The 19,603-nt window shown below is 47.1% G+C and overlaps 1 protein-coding gene across 3 annotated transcripts in view; it reads right to left on the reverse strand.

The window, feature by feature from the left end:
* HDAC10 (histone deacetylase 10) overlaps positions 1-19,603 on the reverse strand; it is a 527,678-nt gene that overhangs the window by 84,799 nt on the left and 423,276 nt on the right. The window lies entirely within an intron of this gene.

Here is a 19,603-nt window from a genome sequence, read left to right on the forward strand (position 1 = left end):
TCTTCGCACGTTCTAGACATAACATACATGCAGCAGTGGCCAAATTCTGGCTTTAGGCGCGTTTTATATTGCACTGCACAGACCATACACGCACACTTGATGGTGCTTCGCATGCAAAGAGCTGATGGAAGATGATGTGATCCCTTACCACTAGGATCTGAGGTATGGGGCCGCCCTGCTAAAACCCAAAGAGACCTTCTTAGATATAATATAATATACTAGCAAGGGAGGGTGAGAATTAGGTGTCTTGTAGCCTTCTTCCCTCTAGCATTTTAACATGCTTTCACCCTTTGTATTCTATGGACTAGTGACTATGCTGATTACTTTGTTTTTATAATATGTTTGCTTGTATTAGCTAAGATACTGCGCTTGAGAACACTGCATTAGAAAATAAACATTTCAAATGTGCACGAGTCCTCATTTACCCCTTGTTCTGGATTGAAATGATTGTATAGCGAAAGAGTGTTCATGTGTTCCACGTTACCTGAGGTGTTCTAAGTCCATGTTCTGGTTTGTCTAAACATTGGGAGTTTGTAAGAACCAATGAGACACTGTTGCTAGTCTGGTAGGGGATTTTGGGTACTAAGGTGAGTTTTGGCACACCCTAATTCACTGAGGCTCTAAGTCTCTATGCACAGTTCTGTATGAGAAAGGAATCCCTGCGACAGCGTGATATATATACCCAGATATTTGAACCCACAGTCTGAGCCTCCCTGCGACATGGCGCCCAACCGTTGGTGGTCTTATTACATGAGTAGTGCAATATTCAGTCCTTAACCCCTTCACTACTGTTTCCGGTTAACGGTGGTGTCGGACAAACCTACCTATATTTACATAGGTCTTTTCAAGCTTGATTCTTTCAAAACGGTTTCCTTGAATTACTACCCAGTTGTGCTACAGAGTTTACTTTGTACCTCTTTCTTTCTGTGTAACTATTGCCGCGGTGGACATTCCGCAACATAGTCGCATTGCGGTGCGCAATCATTTGCAGACTTATAATGTCCCCGTGGATGGCATGGCCGTAATAATGGTGGTGAGTGCAAAGGTGGCTTACCCATACGAATTTTTTTACTCGTGGGTGACCTTCCCGGCTGTGAACGCAAATACTACTGTGTTCGACACGTACACTGCCACTGCTGTGGCGCATGAATATGCTTCGTATAGGGCACAGGAAGTTCCTATTGACGCTTGGCAGCACCGCGGATGGTTTGATGGCGCCCTACCCCACTCTTTGACAGCTCCGAGGTTAGGTCCTTTGTCCATTCCGGGCGCGACTTGGCCTGTTTTGGCTGGATTTACACCTCATCCTCAGCACGGAGTGTGTAACGTTGCTGACTTAAGACGACTACATGTGGTCGCAATTAGCGTGATTAGGTGGTTAGTGCAATACATAACCTGTAATCTCCCGGGCGAGGCCCCTGGTGGTGCGGCGCTTCCTGCCGGACAAGGCGGAATGAAGCTTAGTCCTGTAATGGTCAACGCTGTGATGGGCTCAACGCCCCCAGGATAAGGATGATTTTCCTTTCTGGCTTGCCGAAAAGTTTGACCAGCTGGAAGGAGTATTTCCTAACACGACTCCTGGTGAAAAACACAGGATTCTGACAATTAGCATGCCAAAAGACTTGACCACGGAAGTTGGTGACTGTGAGACATGGAGAAAGACCTTTGCGGCAGTATATGCGAGGTGCTACGGCACTCCGTCTATGACTGTCCTTCCGACAGCCCTTAACCGCTTCAGCGCGGCGCGAATTTTCGCGCTGTGCTGAACGTTCCATTGAGCTTATGGAACCATGACGGAACGGTTCCGTCATGAGCACAGCTCAACCGACGCTCATGACGGAACCGTTCCGTCATGAGCATGGAAGGGGTTAAGCGTGTTCAGGATGAGCATGGACCTGAGGCTGCAGTTGTATTGGGTATGCGCCTATGTGGCTCCTTTGATGTGGTTTCCGATCTCATACTTGCGAATGTCAAGGGAGATGCGGTAAACTTTCAGGTGTCCAATGCTTTGCAGGCGATTCCCGATGTCGAAAAACCCAGACAGTTAGCAAGAATTATTGTGGCGGCTTATAAAACCGTGGGCCGCAATAGTGTGGGTCTCAAACCATTTTCTACTAAAAAGAAAAAACAACCCCAAGGGCAGATGTCAGGAGCTGACGAACAGCCCAAGACCAAAAAACAAAATTGGCCAAAAAAACTAAAACAGGGTAAACAACAGAAATAGGAGTCTCGTCCTGCGTCTCCGTTGCCTGCGCCCCCAGAACGTATTTATGACTTGCGCGATCGCGCGACAATAAAATCACCTGATCGTTTTCAGGTTTCTGATCAACGCTCTCCTCGTTCTTTTCAGGACTCATCGGCCTCATCGACCGGTGGTGGAGGTGGCAGCAGGGGTCAGGGTGGCCAGCAAGGATGCAACCAGCCCCGCCCGAAAGATGGTAAAGGCAAGCAGGACGATTCTACACCGAAAAGACCCCAATTACAGAAAAAGAAAGTCGCCGCTTTAACAGCGAGATATGCCACAGATAGTGAGAACGCAGCTTCGGAATCAGACATGGGCTCTGACCTTGCTGGACAGCGCGGCGGAGATTACCATAGTGCGAGAGGCCCTGCATCCGCTACTGAAGGTGACAGCGACTGACCGTTATGTTGTTGTGGAGACAGCTGACACTAGAGTAGCTCCCCCTGATAGACTATGAAATAGTCCTGTTTATTGAAGGTGACATACAACGTACCATAAAAGGGGTATTTTGGGAAAATCTTACGACTACCTATGACATTTTGTTAGCGGAGGCTGACTGGCCCCCGCCTTTTGTGCTCGCGGCTCCAAGAGGGGAGGAGGTAATCCTCCCTTGTTTCGCGCACACTGTCTCAAAGGAGCATGCCCTGAATTTTGCAGAAGAGTGGGCTAAAGCCCTTGCGCCGGCTTTGTACCGTACGCACTGTGGTTGGGATAAATTTTCCCCACACCACGAGATATCTTTGCGGTCTATGCCACAGCCTCAACCTCAAAATCCCATTAGACGCGAAGCTAAGGCTTCCGTTGCGGAAATCCTTGAACAATTGGAATATCAAGGAGCGATTGAAACATGTGTGTCACCAATGAATAACCCTCTTTTTACTGTGACCAAGCCTGACGGATCATATCGTTTGGTATTGGATTACCGGCATTTGAACTCGCGTTGCCGTACCTGTGCAGTACAGAATACTCACGGCTCTGCCTTAGTGGATAGTCTTGTCCGTAAGCGGTTAAAAACCACGCTTGACATATCCAACGGTTTTTATGCCCACTATTTGGATGGTCTAAGTTCCCAATGGACCAGTTTTACATGCGGCGGCGAACAAAAACAGTTCAAATGTTTACCAATGGGCTATAAGACTAGTCCTGGGGTATTTGTTGCCCGCATAGTCTCTCTTGGAGAGACTAGACCCAGATGCTTGTTCGTATGTGGATGATATTTATCTTACGGACGACGAACTTTGGGTGCATCTGTGTCGAGTTGACCGCATAATTTGTAGCTTTGCGGACTTTGGTTACAAATTCAACTTTGCAAAGTCACACATTGCAGAGTACACAGTGTTGTTCGTGGGCTACGAGCTCAACAATGAAGGCCGAGGATTGGCTCCTCACTTCTTGGAGAAATGCGCACAACTGCGCGCTCCGACAACTCTGAAAAAATTACAGTCTTTGCTGGGATTTTTGAATTTCGGGAGGACATACATTCCTGAATATGCCCAGCGTATCAAGCCTTTGTATGCTTTGATACAACCTACTTTTACTAAATCAAGCTGGCTGCATGAACACTCAGCCATTCTGCAATCTTTGCAGTCTGATCTGCTCGATTCTAAATTTTTACTGACTCGTGATAACCACACCAACCTGGTGATAAGAATCATCCCTGGGGCAGTGGGTTTCACTTACCCTACTTTTAACGAAGGAGGCACAGTACCTATTGCCTACAAGTCGCACTTGTACACTTCGGCTGAAATGCGATTTTCCACTGTGGAGAAAGTTTTGACGGCAGTGCGGATGGCGATACTTAAGGAACGTGCTCTGTCACAGGGAAACGCATGTTGGTTGTTACCCCGTTTCCTGCATTAGAAGCAGTTACGAAGGCCAGTGTACCTAATTCTAAAGCTTTGCACCCTCGGTGGATACAATGGGCAGCATCATTGACATCTCCGGATGTCACCTTTATTTTTATTTTCACAACGGAGTTTTTATTGATCAGGTAAGCAAAGTAGAAATTCGTGGCTCCCCACAGTCAGGAGATCACCACCACATATCATGGCACATTTTCAATGCATTTTCCATACAAGAAAAGAAGAACGATGAAACCCTCCCTCCCCCTCCTCCACCCGCCAACCTTAACCACCCAACCCCAACACTACCCACCCCTTATCCCTCCCTAACCCCTACACGTGAATATACCAGACAATCCGTAGTCGGTCGTGTTATGGTAGGCATGACGCTCTGCCTAGGCCTGCACAGCCTCCGCCATCGATAAATCTTCCTCTTGTTCCCTTGGGGGGTCCAGTGTCAATCCCCTATATTCTGCCCACCGCTTCCAGATCTTAAAGTGCTTCCGGGGGCATCCTCTCGACTCAAACACCGGGCGTTCCAGTCCCATGAAATAATCCAAACCTGCCTTCCACGCACACAGGGGGGGGGCGCGCTCTCCCTTCCACGCTCGCGCTAGATCCCTTTTGGCAACTACAAGCCCTAACAATAATAGATGACGTTTATATATATTTCCACCGACTCCCTCCATTACATGGAGAAGCCCTAGTCTAGGGGTGCAAGGGAGATCCCACCCCAACACCTCCGAAAAGCAGCTCCAAACACCTCTCCAAAATCTAACCAATCTAGCACACGACCACACTGTATGCAGCAGCGTACCCATCTCGGCCCCACAGAGCAGACATTCCGGAGATCCAATCAGTCCCGCCTTCCACAGCCTCTCACGGGTATAGTATGCCCTGTGCAAGTACTTGAACTGAATAAGCCTGAGCCGTATGGCAATGGCGGCCCCTCGCGGGGACTCCAGGGCCTCCCTCCAGTCATCCTCATCTAGGGGACCAACATCGGTCTCCCAGACCTCCTTAAGTGAGAGCAGGGTGGTTGAGCAGTGAGTAACCAGTGTCTGATATATGCGGGATACTTTCTTATCTCCCAAGTCTCCCATGAAGACCTTCGCTTCTATAGGGCTAAAGTCGGGAAGTGACTCCAAGTTCATGAGACTGGGTGTCAATGCATGGCGCAATTGGAGGTATCGGAAGAATTGGGTCTTGGGCATGTGGAACTCTGTACTGAGCTCTTGGAACGATTTGAGGGTAACCCCGGTCATGACATGGCCCAACGACGAGATACCAATTGCGTCCCAACCATCAAACCCTGACAATGCTGCGAGCTCGGGTAGTCGTCCATTGTGCCATAACGGCGTCTCCGCCGTTAATCTACCCCACCAACCCATGCGGCGCAGTGCCTGTCTCCAAACCACAAAGACAACTCTCGTAGCACTCGGTAGCGCCCGCCGTAGTCTAGCCGAGTACAGAATCGTGTGGAGGGTGTTATTCCCCATCAGCAAACGCTCCAGGGCATATGCCGGGTCATCCCTGTTTCCATACCACCAGTCATTGAGCACCAACAGCTGGGAGGCCTGATAATAGGATAATAGGTCTGATGTGGCTAAACCACCGCAGTACGTAGATAGGAAGCACGTTCGCAGTGCCCCTCCGGCCCACAGAAAGCGGCCTAGCACGGAGTTGGCCTGTCGAAACCACCGGGGGTTGATTGGATAAGGGTATCTTTGCAGCTGATAAAGGAGACGCGGGAGCGCAACCATTTTGAATATTGCGGATCTGCCAAAGATCGTCAGGGGCATCCGTGACCACGTTGTCACGTCCATCTGGACTCTCTCCCATATTGGCTCTATATTCCGTTTCCAGGCGATATCTACAGAGTCCGTGAGGAACACCCCCAGGTATTTCATACCCCCGACTGCCACCTGTAAGGCCGATGCCCAGGGACCCGCTGCAGCCCCACCACCTAACATCCACAGGGTAGACTTGCGAGGGTTCAAACAGAGACCCGACACCTCCCCAAATATACGCATGATGTCCAATACTCGGGGCCCCGACCTATGCAAATCTGTGAGGAAAAATAGGACATCATCTGCGTATAACGCAATTCTGTCTGTGAGGTTTCCACCCCACTCAAATCCTCGCATCTGTGCATCAATGCGCACCCAAGAGGCCAGAGGCTCCATAGCCAGCGCAAAAAGGTATGGGGAGAGTGGACACCCCTGTCTGGTCCCCTGACCAATCGAAAACGCCTTCGAAACCGCCCCGGAGACCCGCACCAAAGCAGTGATATAAGTGTAAAGCAGCTTGACGTAGGATATAAACACTGGGCCCAGATTAAGGCGGGGTAAAAGCGCGAACAGGTACTTCCAACTAACCGAGTCGAAAGCTTTGTCAATATCTGCTAGCAGTAGAGCCGCCTGTTTACCCGTGGCGCCCATAGCATCCACTGCTGCCTGCGCCCGTCGGATGTTATGTCTCGTCGCCCTGTGTGGCATGAAGCCGGCCTGGTCTGGGTGCACCAGATCCAATATGTACGGGAGTAGGCGGTTCGCCAACGCCTTGGCTAGTATTTTGGCCTCTATGTTGAGCAGAGAGATCGGTCGGTAGGAATCATGGCGATCCGGAGGTCTACCCGGCTTCTGAAAAACTACCACTTCAGCATGTCGCCAGTCAGGGGGCAGACTACCCCGCGCACGTGCCTCCTCCAATGCATTCCGATAGTGGGATCCCAGCTGGAGCTGGAATTTCCTAAAAAATTCACTCGGGAAGCCGCTCGGTCCGGGTGCCTTCCCCGTGTTGAGTTGACCCAGAGCGTCACCCAGCTCCTCCGCCGTAAGGGAAAGGTCTAGCGCTACCTTGGTCTCGTCCGAAATCGCCTTCGGCGGCAAATCGTCGATGAATTTAGCGACCTCGTCTTCAGACAAACTATCCTGCGGAGTGTATTGCACCTCGAGGTATTGGGCAAAACTCGCTGCCAGCTCTCCCGGATCAGTAATCACCGCTCCATTCCCAGCAGTGAGACCCGGTAGTGTAAGCGGCTGGAAGGTACGCTGACACAGCCTATGAAGCATCGTACAGGACTTATCACCCCATTGATACACTCTACTCCGCGTAGCCAGCCACGCCTGTCTAGCCTCATCAAGTAGCACCGACGCATAAGTCTGTTGCGCCTGCAGAAGTAATCTCACTACCATCTCATCTCTTTCTCCCCGGCAACGCCGTTCCAAAGACTCCACCAACGAGGCCGCCTCTGCAATGGTTTCACGGCGTCGTCTGCGGGCTGCCGCACACCACGCGATGTCAACACCCCGCAAGGTAGGCTTCATTGCCTCCCAAACCACCACCGCGTTCACATCATCCACCAGGTTTTCTTCCCAGTAGTGGGCTATCGCACCACGCATGTGCTGGACGTAGTCCTGCTGTTGAAGGTGCCACGAGGACATCCTCCACCTGAACGGCTGTCGCTTTTTGAGCAGGTCAACCCGAACCCTCACTGGGGAGTGGTCAGACAGCCCTCTCGGCAAAATCTCGGCCTCCCTCGCTCTGCTCAAGCATACACTGGGCAGAAACACATAATCCAACCTCGAGAAGGAACCATGCACCGCGGAAACATACGTGTACTCTCGTGCCTTAGGATGCAAATGGCGCCACACATCCGTCCAGCCCATCCCATCCACCAACGCAGTCAATCGGGAGGGGGGGGCTGCCACTAACGTCTCCCGCAGCCTTTGACGGTCCATACATGCATTCATAACCTCATTCCAATCTCCACCCACTACCGCCATGGACTCTGGAATATCCTCCCACACCGTAAACAGCCGCTCAGACAGGGACCACTGCATGGGGGGTGGGGCATAAACACTGCCAAATACCATCGGCTCAGCGCCCACCATACCTTTGACAAATATGTAACGACCCTGCGGGTCAACCCACTGTTTCTCATGGACATAGGCCAACCTGCGGTGTATCAAGATCGCAACCCCCCTAGACCCCCTAGAAAAACCGGCATGATAGACCTGTTGGTAGCCAAACCTCTGTAAACTGAGCACTTTCGTTCCCATCATGTGTGTTTCCTGTAGCAGTAAAACATCCGCCCCCTCCCTCTTCCCCCATCGCAAGATCGCCCCTCGTTTGATCTTGTCAAGCATCCCCCTGACATTCCAGGTTACAACACTCATGAACTCCCTAGGGAGTTCTGTGGACGCATCAGCCATGGTTAAGTGGGACCACCCATGCGGGCCTCCTGCGCCACACCCACACACCTAGCAACAACATCAAAATTACAGGAAAATTCACGTGCAGTCCCCCCCACGCACCCCATGTCCCCCCCCCAACAACAACAAACCCCCCACCCACCGCGCCCCATCCAGCCCCAACTCCACCCCCCCTTCCCCCTCCTCCCTCACTCCACTCCCCCCTCCCCTATACCTCATAGAACTCTGAAGTACCTGTCGCGGCGTGGGCAGCCACGGGCCCAAAACAGAGGCCCCATGACCAACCACGCCAATGGATCCCAACCCCCCCGAAAACAGTGAAAACACCCCCCCCCTTTCGTCAACTCCCACAAGAGTAGGAGGTTGGCAGCCCCTAAAAAAAACACAGCCACCCGAACCCCACCCCACAATACCACACATGTTCAGTAAATCCTTCAGTACCAGCAACATAGGCAAAGATTATGCATCAAACCTTAGAACCCGGCCAAACCGCCCCCATATACAGGAACTTGTAGCCTCAACTGAGGAGCAGAGAAGTCTCCCGGCCTTCAATGATCTTTCCCGGATTGATCTGAGTCCAATGTCCCACTGTCCTGCGTCCCACTGACAGAAGCAGACCGCTTCGATGACCTGGACCTCCGGTTCCTCCTGCTGTCACCTTTATTTTTGATGCCTCCTTACAGTCGCAAGAGTATTTGCAATATGAATTTGTTCATCCTGCACCTTTGGCTATGCGGCCTTTGGAGGATTTCCATTGCATCATATACACTGATGGTTCGGCGCAGGTTGCGCATGGGTCTAAACACCCATACGTTTCCTCTTGTGCCATTGTGGTAGGTGCCATGGTGAACGATGAGTTCAAGTCCAGAGTTGTGCACACGCAGACTCTAGGGGACTGCACCGCACAATTGGTAGAGCTTCATGCTCTGAGGCTTGCATTGGCGTACGCTGATCTTATTGCGACGACTCTTATTGTAAGTGATTCTTACTGTGTCCAGTGTTACAATGAAAACTTGTTCTTTTGGATTCAGAATGATTTTCGTGATTCCAAGGGTAGCACAATAAAACATAAAATGATCTGGGTCCGAGTGGCTGAGCTTAAGGAGCAGTTGTAATTCATACTCTTGGTCATCAGCGCGTGGGAGTACACGCTGTTGGCAATTCGCTTGCCGATGAGGCAGCAAAGTCAGCAGTATCGACATATTTAGTTGCGGCAGTTACATGGTCCAAAAGTAAGATTGATGATGATATCTTGGCAGCTGTTGCTGCCACTGAGAAGGGAGGTAAATATCCTAAGGGGTTCCCTTCGAAGTATTCATACCACTTAAGTCCCGATAAGGTTCCTTATGTGAAAATACCTGAAGTTGGGGAGAGATTGATTCCCAACTCGGATCGCAGAAATACTTTGATCACAGAGGCCCATGAAGGAGTTGCGTCTGCGCATGCAGGCGTTTCAGCCACTGTGGCTCAGTTACAACAGCGTTTTTGGTGGCGGGGACTGTACAAACAGACGCGTGATTATGTCCTTCAATGTGACACTTGCCAGCAGATTAAGCCTTCAACTGCTGCGCGTCCGACCCAAACACAGTTATTCATTTCTAATAAACCACTTGGTTGTGTTTATTTAGATCACTGCGATCCTTTTTCTTCTGATACTGCGAATAAGTTTATCTTAGTAGCAGTTGATTCATGCACACGCTTTGTGTGGGTATGGCCTCACCGCAGTGCTGATTCATGGACTGTCATAAGAGATTTGCGTGTCTTTGTAGGGATTTTTGCCTGTGGTACCTTCCATTCGGATCAGGGTCCTGCTTTCGCCTCTAAAGCGTATAAGGATGCCATGGCTTTGTTGGGGGTCCAAGTCAAGTTTTCGTCTCCATACAGACCTGAGGGTAATAGTGTTGTGGAACGAATGAACCGTGACTGAAAGCAATCATTGACAGCTCGAGTAATAGGCACTGGCAGGAACTGGCTGGCCCACCTCAATGGCGTGCAGCGTGCTCTTAATAATCTCCCTAGAAGGTCTCTGGGTGGGCGGACCCCATACAAAATGCTCTTTGGTATCAAGATATATGTACCGGACCTTGACGGTCTAGACTCGGTGGCTGTTGCTGCCTCCTTTGAAGTAGATGAACATTGCAATGTTTTACAGAATCTACAAGAGACGAGAGACAGTCTTCGAAAGGAACATTTGTCCTCCACCTCGGATGATGCGTTGCCGATCCCGGTAGTTGGCTGGCTACCCCAAGTTGGGGAATTGGTTCGAGAGAAGATCGAAAACAAGAAAGAATTTGGTCCCTCTTATCGAGCGCCGGTTCCTGGTCGTAAGGAAAACAGGTATATCTCCATTGACAATGTCAAGATACACAGAGTGGCCGATTCTTCTTAGTATGACACCGGCAGTCTCATGTCCTTCGATTGTGAGAAATTCTGTATTGGCCACGGCTTCGAATCCTGAGCCTGAGGTTGCCCTCGAGATGCCTGCAATTTCTAGTCCTTTATTGAATAACTTGCCTGGTACTCAACTTGATGAAACTGCCTATACTTACCCAAATGACTTATCAATGCCTGATTTACAAACTCGCTTGGCCACAGAATCCAGATTTTCATTTGACACTGTTTCATACACATCAAGAAAGCCTTCACAGATTACTGTTTATGCAAGTTTATTTAAAAAACATTTTTTGATTCCCCCTTGGACATATATTTGGCTGGTGCTTTTTATGTCAATTGGTTTTGTGTTTTATTTTTTCCGAATCGTCAATGGACACTATGTCGAAGAGAGAACATCAATGGAACATTGGCACCCCATTACTCCTCGCATACTGCACACAGACTGAAAAGAGACTTGGCTTTTGTTAACATCACTGCTTGGCCTGTCCTGGATGGGATTGTATGGGATGATGTTAAATTTCAAATCCATGGCCCCACTAAGGTTATCAATGTCCCTAATGTGCTTAGAGTTAACATGGGGGATGTAATTAAACAAAACATACATTTTGATGATTGGTATGTTCAGGCCGTAGAAGTATTGTTTTCTGATTTGAAATATTATGCCGCCTTTGATGCTGAAGATTTGTATTTAGAATCTGCTAATTATGGTGATTTATTTTGTTACCAACATTTTGGTAACCACTACCTACATAAAACTAATTCCAGGAGGAGCACTGTGAATTGGCTCAAACATTCTACCTTGGCGTCAGTTAAACTGCATTTATCTAAACTGACTGACAATGTTGATCTGAATGATTTCATAAAAGGCCCGGCTAAAGGTAGATCTAAAAGATGGATATATGCTGTTTATAATGAACTCTGGAAAACATCCCAGATTGAGGCGGCTACCCGCCTTTGGGCTATACATCAGGCTAATTTAGAAAAAGTGTTAGCTGTGGTAGATAATAGCATTAACATGCTTTATTCACGCATATACACATTGGATAATATTGTGTCATCTGTTGTTGATATTGTGCAAGATGAAATGTCAGTGTTATACCATGGTCAAAATCAATTGCGTTCTGTTTTGCAGTTTGCTTGGACCCTGCAGACACTCAAGGCCCGTAAAGTTCCATGGCTTACATGAATACCTCTTCTCTATTTGTCCCGTTTAATTTGACTGATAAGCAACGTTTACTTTCAATGAAGGATGCTTCTTTTTCCATGTTACACATTGAACGATTGGAGTCTTTACCATTTTCTGTGGCAGAGGCCACTACTGCAACGTGGCTTATCCACGGATTAATACCTCTACCGTTTGCTCTTTTCGAATTTAAAAATTGTAGGAAGTATTTTGCCATTGGTAGATACGAGCCTCTTGGTAGCTCCTATCTCCATGAAGCCTGGTCGCTTCCTTTTACATATAGATACCTTAGAGAGGGCAAGGAAGTTTATCTGAAAGGTGAAGAATGCACTGAAACACCGGAACACTCATTAATGTGTAGACATATCCAATTACACGGCTCTTGTAATCAAAACAAGCCTAATTTAGCCTGTGTTTTTAAAGGTACCCCCGTGCCCGCTATCATTCCCACATTCACATTACTGGCAAATGGGAGTTACTTACTATTAAACAATGAGGATTGCTGTGGGTTAATAAAAGGCATTGCTTATGTCGTTACGGTCAGTGAGCGTGTGGTTTGCTGTAAAAATGTGATGTATCCACCCACGCATGGGAAACTGGATGTTTCCATCTGGCCGAGGATTCCGTCCTTCAAAGCAGAGTTCAATAAGATGAGTCGCATAAGAGCTCTATTGTCCCAAAAAGAAGTTGCCATCACATCTGCTCGTGAAACATTTGTCCTTCACGTAGCTAACACCCGCACAGAGGTGCATGCTTTATTAAATACTGACCTACCATTGCATCTCGGTGTACTGATTCAAACAATCTTTAATGCATCCTCCACAACGGGGCTAGCGCACTTTTTTAAAGTAGTTAGCAGCGGTCTTGTGACTTCATTTCAAAATATATTTGGGGTCATTCCTGCTTTCTTCCATTCGATCTTTTCCAGCTTATTTGGTGAATTTCCCGTTTTACTGGCGCTGGCTGCCGGCGTTCTTTTGCTGTTTTGTTTCATTCAAAATAGGTGCACATCCTGTGTTCCAAGAGGAGCTGTCGCGGCTGGCACTGTTTCGCAACAGGATGCTTGAATACTATGGAGCACTGCCGCTCGCCACCTTAAGTGCAGCGTATGGATTATCGTTTCGATTTTCCTATTTTACATGTGTCCAGCCTGTCTTTCATTGCCTGAGTTGCGATTCCGACTGGGCCCTGGATTTGTGTCTCTGCAATGTGGTGTCTCCTGAAGTGGATTATAACCAGCTCATGAGTCCCTTAGTAGCTCATGAATTGCTTTGTTCTGATGGAGGGATTATGGCCTTTGCAGCGATGCATGGAATACTGGGTCATTGGAATATATTTGCAGCGGTACAAGATTTCTTGGCACACAGCTTCATCGAGAACCCACCGAGTTGTCCTCTGATGGTGCTAGAGGCTCCGGTAATTGAAAAGCATTTATGTTCTTTCCCGCTATTGAATTGGATGGCTGAATTATTTTCGGATGCAAACAGTGACTTCCTTTTGAAAGCTGTGACTGCTTATTTTGCATATTCGGTGCTAGGCTGAGGTCTGTCGATGCCTTTATTGACTTTGATTCCGGCGAACACTGAACTGTCATGATTATGAGATTTTGGTTTTTTGGGTGAATTTTTTTTTTTTCCCACTTACTCAAATTTAAACTGACTATCGTTCATGAACTCTGCATTTCAAAAATGTGCCCCTTATCTTATCTTATCCGTGCTCGGATCAAGGGAGGGTGTCATATAGATATGCTTTGCCTACACACTGTGTTAAGTTAGCATGAGCTTATTAGGAGTTTAAACGCCATTTTACATTTCTGCTGCTTCTGCACACGACACATAATTGTTGCTTTAGCTTTGAGCCTAGTAGAATGTTTTGCTTCACACGAGAATAATATGTTGTTGCTCTGATATCAGCTTTGCTTAGTGAGCTGTGTCTGTACAGTGAGTGCCGAGGCCTTCAAGGATATCTTAACACAGTGGTTGTTGTGATGTCTGATCTTCGCACGTTCTAGACATAACATACATGCAGCTGCAGCCAAATTCTGACTTTAGGCGCATTTTATATTGCACTGCACAGAGCATACACGCACACTTGATGGTGCTTCGCATGCAGAGAGCTGGTGGAAGATGATGTGATCCCTTACCACTAGGATCTGAGGTATGGGGCCGCCCTGCTAAAACCCAAAGAGACCTTCTTAGATATAATATAATATACTAGCAAGAAAGGGTGAGAATTAGGTGTCTTGTAGCCTTCTTCCCTCTAGCATTTTAACATGCTTTCACCCTTTGTATTTTATGGACTTGTAACTATGCTGATTACTTTGTTTCTTTTAATATGTTTGCTTGTATTAGCTAAGATACTGCGCTTGAGAACACTGCATTAGAAAATAAACATTTCAAATGTGCACGCGTCCTCATTTACTCCTTGTTCTGGATTGAAATGATTGTATAGCGAAAGAGTGTTCATGTGTTCCACGTTACCTGAGGTGTTCTAAGTCCATGTTCTGGTTTGTCTAAACATTGGGAGTTTGTAAGAACCAATGAGACAACTGTTGCTAGTCTAGTAGGGGATTTTGGGTACTAAGGTGAGTTTTGGCATACCCTAATTCACTGAGGTTCCAAGTCTCTATGCACAGTTCTGTATGAGAATGGAATCCCTGCGACAGCGTGATATATATACCCAGATATTTGAACCCACAGTCTGAGCCTTTTTAATGGGCATTGATGGTCTCATTGCTGAGGAGGCTACCACCAACATTGATGTTGTTGATAACATAATAAATAAAACAGATGTTGTTGATTTGATAGCAGTTGACAGGATAGTCACAGACCGTCTGATAAACATTGACGATGGAGTGGTGGACGATGGATGAGTGGCTGATAAGGACGGGGACAATGCAAGCTTGCCAGTAGGGCATGGCATGAGAAAAGCTGTTGAAGGAGTACTATCAGGAATGCCTTCTGTATTTTGGACTTGTCGATGATGTTTTTAGCAGAAAAGAATACAAGTTCTCTGATAAGCTGGATTTACACACCAAAGAAAATGTTCAAGGTTCTGACAATTGTCTAACAGTTTTATGAATGAGTGTCTGAGGAGGTGGTTGTTTCTCCCTTAGTAGGGTTGCATGTGTAATGGGGGCCACCCCTGAGGACACATATCAGCCCACATTCTCAGTGCTGTTTGGGTCTTCGTTGCAAAATGTTACCAAACTTTGCAGACATTGGGATATGGAATGTTATGTGGATACACGCAGCAAAGACCTTTTTGATGTGGATCTAATGCACAGATCTGTTTCAGGCAGCAGGAGGTGCAAGGCATAAAGAGTGATTTCCCGGCCAAAAAAAACCCAGATACAAACTACCTCAGTTATTTGGCTGAAACTAGCTCTGGTGGTAAATACCAATTAAAACAATAATGAAAATAAGACTAAACACCTTAAGTACACACAGAGCAGGCCACTGTCCATTGACTGCCTCAAAATGCGGTGGAGAAGGAATTTGATCCATGTTGACTGTAGAGGGTGTGGAGTGCTGAGCACATTCACCTCAGTAGACAACTTACAATGAGGAGAAAAACAACTAAATAAACATCATTGAAGGGAGTAGGAAGCCAAAGACCTGTGTGTCCAGGCAGGAGGGAGTGAATCCATAGGATTCACAGGGGAGACATATCATTTGTCTTAAAAATAGCAGAAGGTTTAAGTGGAGTAGAAAAGGAGCAAAAGTTGCAGTGATCACTTAGACAAATGCCAGAAACATTTATTGCATGTGTTGGCTTCTGTACTCAAACTGGAGAGGAGTCCCTGAAGAAGAGGAAAACAGAGAATTTACAGTAATTGAATGTTTAAAAGTAGGCAAATGACCCTCTCCGCAATGATAAGCATGGGAGAGTATCCAGGGATGGAGATTGGTCACTGGGAAAGTACTAGGGACAGGCTGCTGAGAAAGTACAGCGGGATGTCTACATATTCAAATCAATCAACACCAGCCTGCTGCTGAAACAGGTTGCCCTGGACTGGTTTACACCATTCCTGACATTAAGATGTCAGTCAAGTCTTCTCCTTTTCAAATTAAGATAGAGGTTCTTTTCGGGGTGTCTCGGGCTCATTTTTACCTCCGATCCTATCCGACATCAATGGCTAGCCATTGTCATCTTTAATGAGGCATTCTGGCTCTCAGGAATTGTCATATGCTGATAATACACAGTTTATCAGCCCGGACAAGAGGACCAAGGTGAGATGTTATTTTTAAGCTATGCCTGGCAACGTCAACCAATTGATGGGTCACACTTGTCTAAATGAACTGTAACTAAGAAAGTACTCTTGATCCTAGGGAAACACCAGGTAAGCTAGGACAACAGTCTCTTGAGAAAATGGATAGGCTCTCTCCCATTACCAGTGTCAAAAGTAAAATTATAGGGGTTAATCATTGATCAAGACTCCTCTTTAATATCCGAAGTCTGATCGGGGGTTGCCTTGTCTCTGCATGTTATGGATTCCTAGAAACAATCTTGCTGTTCCTTCCACGTGAGATGCACGGGGTAGTGGTCTCAAGCATGTGTTATTATCAAGGATTCTTTCCTGTAAGAGTTGCGAGAGTCTTTCTTCTTGTGTCTAGGATTACAGTTATCGTTCTATGTTCAGCGCCATGTCTCCTCTCTCCAATATAAAATTACAGCTCCTTTGAGTGGGGGTGTAGTTGTAAAGTCATCAATTATTCTCAGACTGGTTAGTAGGCAATGAGTCCTGGGCATAGGTGATACCTGGTTGTTTATCACATTGCTGGTAAAGTTTCTAAATGCAAATCTCTATACTTAATAATCTAACGTTTTACCAAGCATTTAAGTCTAGGTATGGACACGCACACAATTCACACTAAGTGAAATTCCGCAGAGTTAGCATGTTTCCTCATACCATAATTATGTAGTTAATCATATTCCGTTTTTTCTTTGCATCCTGTTAGTTAGTCTTATTTATTCCATTATAAACTCAGGGCCACATGAACCAGAAAGCAAAAAAATAAACCCGACATAGATAAGTTACTCTCCCACAGACAAGAAAAGCTGAAAGATCTGTTCAGCATGGAACACTTGGTATGGACCGAGGCAGTCCAGAATAGAGTTTTTGCATGAAAAATACATTTCTCACACAAATGTCAGGTTTCTTATGTGAATATGATGCATAATGCTGAATCAGGACTATAAAATGTAATCGAGTGAAACAGATTTACTTTCAGAAAGCTTCAAATGATCTACATGAGATGCCATTTTGAATCTGTCAATGGGATGGAAACATTTGAAGAAACAATGGTGTTAAAATGACAAGTGCCAAGACCAATGTTCCATCTAATTTTTTTCCTCTGTGTGCGGCAATGGAGGGTCTCTGTGCGCTGCAACCATGGCTATGTGCGCCAGGAACCAAACCGTGCGTGTCTGCGGCGCCAAATGGCACTCAAAACGTTTACTTTAAAAAGTGAAAAGATGTTGCATTTTCACACATACAGAGCCAAAATAAGGGTCTTAAAGGCAGTTTGCAAATTTATTGTATTGCCTGTATTTTCATTGTTGTGTCTCTGACTGCTGTTGTCTGTCTTCCCCGCTGCCTGTACGTGGTCCGTGCCCCTTTTTCTTCCCTCTGTTCCCCTCGCTGTCCCTGTGCACTCTCTGCCCGGTCTTTCCTTCTGTACCCCTCGCTGCCCGTGTCTCTGCCCAATTTCCCCTTCTGTTCCCCTCGCTGCCCCGTGCCTCTCTGCACGTTCTGCCTTCTGTTCTTAGCTGCCCCATTATTTCTGTATTTTGCCTCTGTGCCATTAGCTTTTTGTGCCCGTCTGCCCTCTGTGCCACTCTTTTTTGTGACCTTCTGCCCTCTGTCCCACTCATTTTTGTGCCCTTCTGCCTTATTCACTTCGTTTTCCCCTCGTTTTTTGTGCCTTTCTGCCCTCTATTCCACTTTGCTTTCCCCTCGTTTTTTGCCTTTCTGCCCTCTGTCCCACTCGTTTTTCTACCTTTCTGGCCTCTGTTCCACTCGTTTTTGGTCCCTTCTGCCCTCTGTCCCACTCGTTTTTGTGCCTTTCTGCCCTCTGTTCCACTCGTTTTTGTGCCCTTCTGCCATCTGCCCACTCGTTTTTCTACCTTTCTGGCCTCTGTTCCACTCGTTTTTGGTCCCTTCTGCCCTCTGTCCCACTCGTTTTTGTGCCTTTCTGCCCTCTGTTCCACTCGTTTTTGTGCCCTTCTGCCATCTGTCCCACTCGTTTTTGTGCCCTTCTGCCCTCTGTCCCACTCGTTTTTGTGCCCTTCTGCCCTCTGTCCCACTCGTTTTTTTTCTTGTTTTATGCCCCTCTTGCCTTCTGTTCCGCTCGTTTACCCAGCCGCTGTGCCCCCTGCGGCCCCGCCCCCCTGACTGCCCACTGTGGCCTTTTGTTTAAATATTGCTGTTAATCGGAGCCCCTTCACGGGCTCCGATTACATCAATACTTAAACAAAAAGCCACAGTCTGCCCCGCGCTTTAATAACAAAAGCGTAGACACTTTCCAAACACAGCGTGTACTGTAGCACATGCTGTGTTTGGAAACTGTCTCTACGCTTTTGTTATTAAAGCGCGGGGAAGACTGTGGCTTTTGGTTTAAGTATTGATGTTAATCGGAGCCCGTGAAGGGGCTCCGATTAACAGCAATATTTAAACAAAAGGCCACAGTCTGCCCCGCGCTCCCACATAGCCACCAGCCCCCGCCTCCTTACCTACACTCGTCATGTTCCCTCCGCTCGCTTCTTCAAAGCGGCCGGCGGCGCAATTGTCGCGCGACGTCCTGTGTGCGCGCTCCTAGCGAGTGGGTGCGCGGTCATGTAAGGGGGAGGTGCGCACTCGCGCCCTCCCTAGAGGGAACGGTGGCCAAGACTAAACATCTGTGTTTACAGCCCTAAGAGACAAGCTTTTATAGCCTTCTAGAACAAGCAATGATGTGACTGCCTGAAGGCCCGGAAGAAGGAAGAATTGGCTGATGGAATGATAATTTATCAATCTTCCACCTACCAGAGTAGTATAGCCAGGGCCACTTGAAATATGTGATTATGCAGTTTTCTGCATAAATATGGATCTGCTGCATTTCCCACATAATCCATAGTCTGCTGTATAATCGACAGATTTTACATGAAAAATGTTCCTAGATAGGCCGGATCAAAAGTTACTAAAATTGCAGTTACCTGTATTGCAGGGCAGAGGAAGGTCCTTCACAAAGGTTGTTCAGTCACCTTTCTTTGGCTTAATGCTGTATTTGGGTGTTAAACTGGCATTAATTAGGTGAACACTTTGCCCTGACAATACTATTGCAAATGTGCTGCATCATGCCGCACAAATTGTCTTTTGTGGACACATAATTTAATCAACCATGCCGCATAATTTGGCCCTCCACTGCCACATAATTCAAGTGGCTCTGGATGTGGCTATCTTCCACAAGTACTCAGCCAAATGACTGCAACTATTGGGAATCAGGGGTTGAAAGAGAATGCGTTCATTCTGCTGTGCATAATAGAGTAAGTATGAAGCAGCTCTGTAATTTAAGATTCTTTACAATCTGAAAGGTCAGTCAGAATCAAAAAGGCACATGGGCAGGAGACAAAAGCACCACTAGATCTTTTCGAGATCTGATATCCACATGTTATGATTACTCCAGAAGGTCCACCGAAAGACAAATGTTCTCAAGAGGTTTCTCCCAGTGCACAGTGTGTCGTT

Source organism: Lissotriton helveticus, chromosome 1_1 (assembly GCF_964261635.1).
Source record: "Lissotriton helveticus chromosome 1_1, aLisHel1.1, whole genome shotgun sequence".
Lineage (NCBI taxonomy): Eukaryota > Metazoa > Chordata > Amphibia > Caudata > Salamandridae > Lissotriton > Lissotriton helveticus.